General features: G+C 39.4%; 1 long non-coding RNA gene across 2 annotated transcripts; it reads left to right on the top strand.

The window, feature by feature from the left end:
* The first annotated feature begins 215 nt into the window (after positions 1–215).
* Positions 216–1,097, top strand: LOC109113168. 2 transcript variants are annotated; one of them, XR_006159769.1, is made up of 3 exons: positions 216–496; positions 628–735; positions 1,041–1,097. It is a non-coding gene; the product is annotated as an uncharacterized LOC109113168 (long non-coding RNA). The 2 variants fall into 2 exon arrangements; XR_006159764.1 differs by having other exon boundaries at positions 1,031–1,090.
* The last annotated feature ends 8,124 nt before the right edge of the window (positions 1,098–9,221 follow it).

The raw sequence follows: 9,221 nt of genomic DNA, 5'->3' as shown, positions 1-9,221 counted from the left end.
TGTATCTATGTTCAGGTTTACATACTGTATAATTATGTTCCATGGGGGGAAAAAACTGTTCTGTGTTCCAGTTGGAGTTCTAAGCATGTGAATGCAAAACACTTGGTTGTCTTATTTATTTTTTTATTTTAATCTATACAAAAAATAATGGAACTGTTCATCATTCCTTTTAGGCCTGGTTTCACAGACCGGGCTTGGATTAAGCCAGGATTAGGCTGTAGTTAAAATAGAACATTGAAGTAGCTTTTATAAGCATGCCTTAGAAAAACATTATTGATGTGCATCTTGAGACAAAACCATGACACTGACACATTTTTTGTTTTTGTTTATAATACCCAATAGTTGCCAGATGCAGTCCTGTCGGAAATTCTTCTTCACGTGGTTCTGGAGGAAGGTGATGCTGCATTATTAAATCTGTCTTTGGTTTGTTCCAAATTCAGAAGTCTGGTGTATACAGACTCATTTCGAAAGAGGGCACACTTCTGCTGGCTTGACAGTATGTATTTTCTTTTACATATTTGATTAGAGGTTTAAAATGGTGCTATACCATTCAATTTCTTAGTTGCCATGTCTGAATGTTTATCTTTGTAATAATGCTATTTTTATGCTCCTTATTTCAATATACAGGTGTAACAAAATGGAGAACAAAGTCTGAGCCATGCCAGGAATTCTTCAAAATGTACACACTGCAGCCCTGCAGACACTGCCATGAGGTTTACAAGAACTGCTTACCAGGTGTGCAAATTATGCATGGAAATGTGATCACTCCTAGGTACATGATAACAAACATGCAATAGGAATAATCATTAATATGGCTGTGCATGCATGTCTACTGTTAATAAGGCAATTTAGGTTTAATGTCACCGTTTTCTTATGAATAATAAAATGCAGCAGCTAGAGTACTTACTAGAACCAGGAAGTATGATCATATTAGCCTGGTTCTGTCAACACTGCACTGGCTCCCTATCAAACATTGTAAAAACATTTTAAAATCTTAAATTATATTAGTCTGTTTCTCTCTTATTCCGAGGTCACCGTAGCCACCAGATCCAGTCTGTATCCAAGTCAGATGGTCACTGCAGTCACCCGGATCCAGTATGTATCCAGCCCAGATGGTGGATCAGCATCTAGAAAGGACCTCTACAGCCCTGAAAGACAGCGGAGACCAGGACTAGAGCCCCAGAGACAGATCCCCTGTAAAGACCTTGTCTCAGATGACCACCGGGACAAGACCACAGGAAACAAATGATTGTTCTGCAAAATCTGACTTTGTTGCAGCGGAATTGAACTGCTGGTTTCGTCTGGTCAGAGGAGAACTTCCCCCCCACCTAGCTCTCAGGAGAGACATGGAGCGGCATCATCTTCCGCCTTCGCTTGTCCTTCAAGGCAGCTTGAAGTAAGCTTGTGTTACTGAAGTAACCAATAACATCGATACAAGTTTTATTCATGTTACAGTGTGCAGCAGTTTGTCGTGGGTTATTATTGTCATTCAGTAACACAAGCTTACTTCAAGCTGCCTTGAAGGACAAGAGCTCATCTTTACAGACTGAGACGATCGAAGGCCAAATATTATTTACATATTTAGTAATACAAATCACCACGAGAGCTTTCCAATATGTGCGCCACTGAGTGGCGTCTGTACTTCCCTGTCAGAGAGCACCTGTCCATCAATAGCTCACTATCCAATCAGAGTAGATCACTGTTAAGTCCGCCCCCACGAGAGGTTTGTGTCAAAACACCAAACGAAAAACTGCGAAACGTAAGCGAAATCTGTGGCAATGCATTCAGAATCCACAATTAGCGAAAACAAATCTTTGAAAAACATTAACAAAGAATGAAGCATATTTGAAGAGCCTGTTAAATTTGTGCGACTGAATTAATTTTTTTCATTTTCATTGTGTTTTTCTTCTTTTGTAATGGCATATTTTTGATAGTTTCTGATAAAGTTACATTCAGTTTTATAAAGTTTCGTTCATTTTTATAGAAGCAAATGTAATTCCATATTCCTGCTGCCAGTGGCGGCCACTTCCTGCTGACAGCTGCCGATTTTTCGCCGAACCCCCTCTCATAAAGCCCTCCCTACACCTACCCTAACCCTACCCAATATTTATTTTCAACCTTTTAATTATTTCCTTAATTTTTATTGAAAATAAATGCCTTTCCGATACGATATGAGATTTGAAAAAGGAGAAAAAATGTTTGGCAAAAGGCGGACACGAACTCGGGTCGATTGCGTCGAAAGGCACACATTTTAACCACTAATCCACTACAACTAATGTTTACGTAATGTCGTTTATCAGTGTTAACTATCGCAATCACATGTTGGTGGGCGATAGTGTAAGTAGTTTCTGACAAGGCAGGCTTGCACTTAAATAGACCCTGATTCTTTTAACATTATATCAAATGTTGAAACGGCTGACATGACGGCTTATACATGTGTTCGTTTGTAAATAAAGGCTAACAAAATTTAATCCAGAGCACACACGTCTCAACATTACGATATAAAACAGGTTCAAAAGCTTATTTAAGTCCTCTCTGTATAGCCTGCCACTTTTACACATGCTCCAGCTACATTTTTATTTCCATACTTTTGAATTACTGCTGTATAAAACAGTTTAAAATCACCCAAAGATGCAGGACTTTTATTATACAACTCTTGACAAGACTGCGAATGACAACAGTTTCCAAGCCAGGATTGGTTAAATAAAACGTATAAGGTGGGGCTCAACAAAAGTGTATTTGCATGCACATTGTAGATATCTATAAACGTATTTTGACTAGTCAAATTGTTAATTCCAGATATCTACATTGCAATTATGCCTAGTCACAAAGCTAAATGCAGATATCTCTAAATATAGTTCTTCCTAGTCAAAAATCTGATTGGGATATCCAAGTCAAAATCATATGGAAGCAGATTAGTCTCAAATATAATTCATGCAAAAAACATGATTCACACATGCGTAGACAATTTCACATGCATGAAACCTAATTCACATACACACAAAAAAAATTCACGTGCGTGAAAAAAAAAAATATTCACAAAAAGCAATTCACATGCGCAAAATAAAATTATATATTCATAAAATACATTTCACAAATGCAAAACACAATTCGTAGATATACAACTGTGCACAAAAACCTTTGAATGTTTAAAATGTACGAGTGTCTGAATGTACAAATCGTCATTTACTACGAATCCACTCGGATTTGTGTGTGTGTGTTTTTGAGACTTTCCTGGCAGAGCTCTCTTCCCACATCGGTCTGTCGTACTCTTTAGCCAATCAAATGCGAGCTTACCATTCAACCAATCATATCATAAGCCACTGAGAGTGCATTCAAGGAGCACGATTCTGCGCACCTTTTGCGCAATATGGATTAATTAGAACGGAAATTAAGCCTACATCAGTAATCCCATAGACAGTAAAAGAAATGGACACAGCGACCCAATTGGAACTCATTTGAGACAAGTGAAGCCCATTTTTAGCGATTTTTAGCACTTCCTTTTCTGACGTGCAGACTCAAACAAAGGAAGCTTCTGCCATTATTGTGACTTCATCTGAATATGTGCAAAACTACTCTCCTTGAATGCACTCTCAGTGGCTTATGATATGATTGGTTGAATGGTAAGCTCGCATCTGATTGGCTAAAGAGTACGACAGACCGACGTGGGAAGAGAGCTCTGCCAGGAAAGTCTCAAAAACACACACACAAATCCGAGTGGATTCGTAGTAAATGACGATTTGTACATTCAGACACTCGTACATTTTAAACATTCAGGTTTTTGTGCACAGTTGTATATCTACAAATTGTGTTTTGCATTTGTGAAATGTATTTTATGAATATATAATTTTATTTTGCGCATGTGAATTGCTTTTTGTGAATATATTTTTTTTTTCACGCACGTGAATTTTTTTTTTTTGTACGTGAATTACGTTTCATGCATGTGAAATTGTCTACGCATGTGTGAATCGTGTTTTTTGTGTGAATTATATTTGAGACTAATCTGCTTCCATAAAATCATATTTAAAGATATCTTAAATTGGGATTACGACTAGTCAAAACTCATTTGAAGATATCTTTAATTGAATTATCACTAGTCAAATTGTAGTTTGAGATATCTTTAATTAGAGTTTTGACTAGGCAAATCATATTTAAAGATATCTTGAATTGTGATTACGACTAGTCAAAACTAATTTGAAGATATCTGCAAATATTTTTCAATGGAAGTCAGTGGAAGATTATGACTAGTCATAATAGCATTGTAGATATCTGGAATGTGTATTATGACTAGTCAAAATGAAATTGTAGATATCTTGAATCTTGAGTCATAATTGCAATATAGATATCTGGAATTACAATTGCTCCTATCTGAAATTATGTTTATGGATAGTCAAAAACAAGAGGCTTGTTTGAGATGCACCTTGCCTCGCCTGAAATGTAAGCGACAGTAGGCGGCTGCAGTAAGGGAAGGGGTCAAAAAAGATCTTTGAAGTCGGACACTTCCTGAATCTCGCTGTTTTGTCGCCTGCAAAGTCAGCAATGGAGGAGATCGCGTTCGCATTTTTTTATCGCAGACACAGTGGATGTAATCGAAATACCACTGTTTTGTCATCATGTGCATCAATTGTTTTGCTGAACACAAAGGAGGAAATTTAGAAAAATGTTTGCAAACAAGCAGGTTTCTGCCACCATTTCACGTCCATAGTATTTTTCCATATGCAAGTCAAAGCTGTTTTGTAGCAAACATTCTTCAGAATTTCTTCACTTGTTTTAAGCTAGACCCTGACACTTCTCAGATGAAACCACAAAAAGATGAGGCATAATGGCTAAACAGTCCATTTAGATATGTATGTGTGCATGTATATTTTTAATGGATTGATTTATTAATTCACATAAACATACAATAGAATAAAGTGAAAATCACAACAAGGAAGAATTCTAATTAAGAGAAAAATAAACCCATGTCCTAATTCTTAACTTCACTAGGCGTGTTTTGTTTTTGTTTAGTTCGCATGTAAATATAAATAAATAAATGGGTAATCTAATTCTTAGAATAAAGAGAAAATGTATCAGTTGACATTCTCAGCCAATGACAATGAAGCTGTGTCATCAGTCAGTCGTTTCTCGGACATAATTTGGACACTTTTCTAACCGGCACGCATCTCGCGGTGATCACCGGTGATCGGTTCTGCGCAGATTTTGCTCATCTCAAACAAGCCTTCGGACACTTTTCTAACCGGCATGCATCTCGCGGTGATCACCGGTGATCGGTTCTGCGCAGATTTTGCTCATCTCAAACAAGCCTATTTATCTATTGTGCCAAGAAGGCTGTCTGTTCGTTGACACAGGCACGAACTGATTGGCAGAGGCGGACAGAGTACACAGCTTCATTACTTGAGTAAAAGTACAGATACCCCTTGCTAAATTTTACTCAAGTACAAGTAAAAGTACTACAGTCAGATGTCTACTTAAGTAAAAGTACTGAAGTACTTGTTTTTAAAAGTACTTGAGTATCAAGAGTACAAGAGTACATTTTCTAAATATTGCATTGCTACTGCCACAGTGCTTACATTTATGTACAGAAACGTCCTACATGGAGTTATGAAAAATTTTAATGTTAATACCTTGGAGAATGTAAAAGGAATTGAAAGTAAAATCAAGTAATTTTCATCTTTTTACCATGTTGCTTTATTTAACATTTCTCACTTGCACACAATGGCAACGCTCTGACAAACCTCTTATAGAGTTTTAATGGAATTTTTGCACCCACATTTGAACCTGACTGTGTTAAACACACCGCATACTCAAGAACATCAAAGCAAATGCTCAGCTTACATTAATGTGTAATATCAGAAAAGAAAATTCAGCTAAGAATTGTCTGTACATGTGAGTTTCTCTGTTTTTTCATCAATCAAATCAATAAACCTAAACCAGCAAAGAAGGCAATATAGCAATGTTCTGACACACCTCTGAACCTGATTGTGTTATACACGCAGCATAGAAGAGAAAATAATAATTATTAAAGAAAATCAGCTAATCAGCTGTGTTTAGGTCAGCATACAAAGAAGGAAAAATAAAATTCAGCTGTTTTGAGTGACAGTATTAAGCCCCTTCCTCTCACAGACATACAGGCAAAGGCAGGAGAAAATACTTTCAGCTGAATAACACCATTCTCACACACACAATCTATGTGTGACAACTCTGTGTCTGTGTGTGTGTGTGTGTGTGTGTGTGTGTGTGTGTGTGTGTGTGTGTGTGTGTGTACTGTACTTCAATTCAATCAAATGTCATGAAGTCTTTGGCGGATAGCTGAATGTGATTGCTGATAGGCTGTGTCCCAATCAGTGGCGCCTGCTAGTGATGCGCGGGTCGTCTCATAACCCGCGGACGGGGCGGGTAAAGAAATTGTCACTTTATTTGCGGGGCGGGTCATTAAAAAAATAATAATAATAAAAAAACATACGTTGTAGTGTTGGGCGATATGGTCATTTTTTCAAATCAGATCAGATCGACGATACACAATATTATCGTGCATGGGTGGAGTAAGAGAGAGACTCTTTGTTCTTGTCATAGCATAACTATTTGGTGTTTTAAACCGCGCAGGTGCGCGAGAGAGAGCCTATGGAATCATCAATAATCAAGGAAATATTATTTTTTACATACTGATAAACTAACGTTAAATATAAAATTACTGTATTTAAAACAGCTAGTTCATATATAGTCGGACGCAACTGTCATATTGCGCGTCCTGTGACAAATTTACCGCATCTGCGCACGGTATCAGTCTCAGACACCGTTACGTCACGTAATAGCAACAACACTGAACGATTGTCTTTTTATTAACATTAACACAGATTAATAAATGTATTGTTCCATGTTCGTTTGTGTACCACGCTTAAGGTTTATGAGCATAGTCCACTGATCTATAATATAGAACTGGATTGCTCATGACGTCATGAAAGTGAAGCCGCCGCGCCGCCATTGGTGTGGGTAAACGTTCTATTGAATTAATAGGAAATTGTATGATTTTAATGAGAAAACATCACCTAACAAGTCAGCGTTTATAAATCTGAAGTATCTCTGTACATTATTACAATGCAAACACCCTAGGCATGTAAACGGTTATTTTTTTAAATGTCGGGAATTTCCCCTACTTATTAAAAAGCTACGTTCATTACAGTAGCGAACATCATGAACATGATAAAAGACGGACACGACCTCAACATATAAAACAAACGACAAAGTGCTCATTCTGAAATCTGAATTTATTCAGAGAAATAACTGACTATAGCTATACAGTACAGATTTAAAGACATAAAGCTTTATTTCCAATATAGTAAGTTAAGCTTTTCATTTCATTGTAGAGCAACATTAATATCATAATTATATTATTCATTGTAATATATTCAAATCCATTTCTGATACTAATACGTTCATGTTTAATAATTGCTGAAAAATTATGTTCATAAAGAAATGGGCTATATTTTGTGTTGGATCGTTACCTGTGTCATCAGTGCGCAGCAGACACACACACCTAAACTGTTTAAATATATCGCTTATACTGCCCAAAAAGACCGTAAACACTGCAGATAATATCTGAAGTAAACATTAATTTACATACACATAACAAAAAAACTAGTCCCGTTCGACTGATTTGCTTCAAATCAGGTGATTTTAGGTCAGCGGTTTGCATGTGACTCAATGGTGCTCTCTGCCGGTAGGGATTAGTAAAATGGCGGATCGAACACTTCGGGTGGCTTCACTGCCTGTTGGCAGTTTAGAACGCGATGAGCAATCCAGTCATATATAGTTCCCTTTCATAGGTCACTTCGATGCTGCGGTGACGTCACCGTATGGGAACACCTTTCGATGTGACGAATGTCTGAAGCCCTATACCATCCCGCCAGTTTTATTGGCCAAATAGCACTTGGCACCGCCTTATGCATGTGTACGCATAGTATACCTGAGTGCCACACGCTATTTCGCTCAGATTTCATTTCCTTCAGGAAAGCGAAGCTATTTCGCTCAGATTTCATTTCCTTCAGGTATCAGCGTTTTTTTTTCTTCGAGCAGTGTTCAAATCCTCTTTGCGGAAGCGATGAGTCAACGAAAGGTAAGAGCCGTATAACGGGTTTATCATGGGGAGGCACTCATGAGAGGTTTGTTTAGCAGCCTCTCTGCATGTTCTCTCTGTGATAGCCTGCGGCTACAGTTCTGCGCTTGTGAGTGTATTTTCTCTAGGTCGCCTCGCGTCTAACCCCCGCCGTTACGCTTCTGCGGTCGCCGATGTGTGCGGCTTGGACTATGAGGACAGTGATGCGCTGGAGTTTTTCCACTTCGCTCGCTCTCCCCCACTCGAGTGTGTTAAATCAGCAGATTTGCTTTTACAAACTATGTTTGTCCACCGCGGCTACGGACTCAGAGTAGGCTGAGGCACATGCAGTTCTCTCCCTCCGAGCGGACAGGAGAAACGCGCCTCCCCTTTCTCAGTGAGCTGTTGAATGTGGTTACCCGCGTGGTGGATAAACTATCCCCCCCCCCCCCCCCCCCGTGAGCCGCTACCCTTCTTCACGGACCTCCACCAAGAGGTTTCGAGGTTCTGGAAGCAGCCTTAATCAGCGCGCGTCACGAACGAAGCGGGTTTTGAGACGATTGCTTTCATGGCGGACCGCGGTTATACAGCGATGCCGCCGGTGGACGAACTCTCTAGCCGAACGTATCGCGCCGAACTCGGCCACGGCCTAAAGTCTCGCCCCCTCTCGAAGGCGTCAAGTCGGGTCTAATCTCGGCAAATTTACTTCACTTTATGGCACTTTCTAACGAGAAAGATATCACAACCGGAGGCTGTGAAAAAGCTGCGGGGGGCAACAGATTTGGCGCTAAGTGCTACCAAACATACTGCCCTTGCGGTGAGTCGTTATATGATGGGGATGTTAACGGTCGAGCGCCACCTTGGCGTAATCTCGCCGACATTACAGAAAACCTGAGTTGGACGGCAAAAGCCTCTCGTCCTCAATCCCATTACAGCAGTTCCTGATACTTCTGCTGTTCGTCAGGGACGGTGCCCTCCACTAGAGAGCGCTGTTGGACTGCTAATGCACATCCAACCCTCTCACTGCAGTCCCCATGCTCTAACATTGACTGTCTCGCAGCAAAAGCACCTCGAGCATCATTGGATCGAGCTATCACTTGAGCGCCCCCTCAGACACTCTGCACAATCC

This window comes from Cyprinus carpio, chromosome A1, assembly GCF_018340385.1.
Source record: "Cyprinus carpio isolate SPL01 chromosome A1, ASM1834038v1, whole genome shotgun sequence".
NCBI classification, from domain to species: Eukaryota; Metazoa; Chordata; class Actinopteri; order Cypriniformes; family Cyprinidae; genus Cyprinus; species Cyprinus carpio.
Note: the sequence above shows the minus strand (reverse complement) of the source record. Positions and strands in the feature narration are given on the sequence as shown.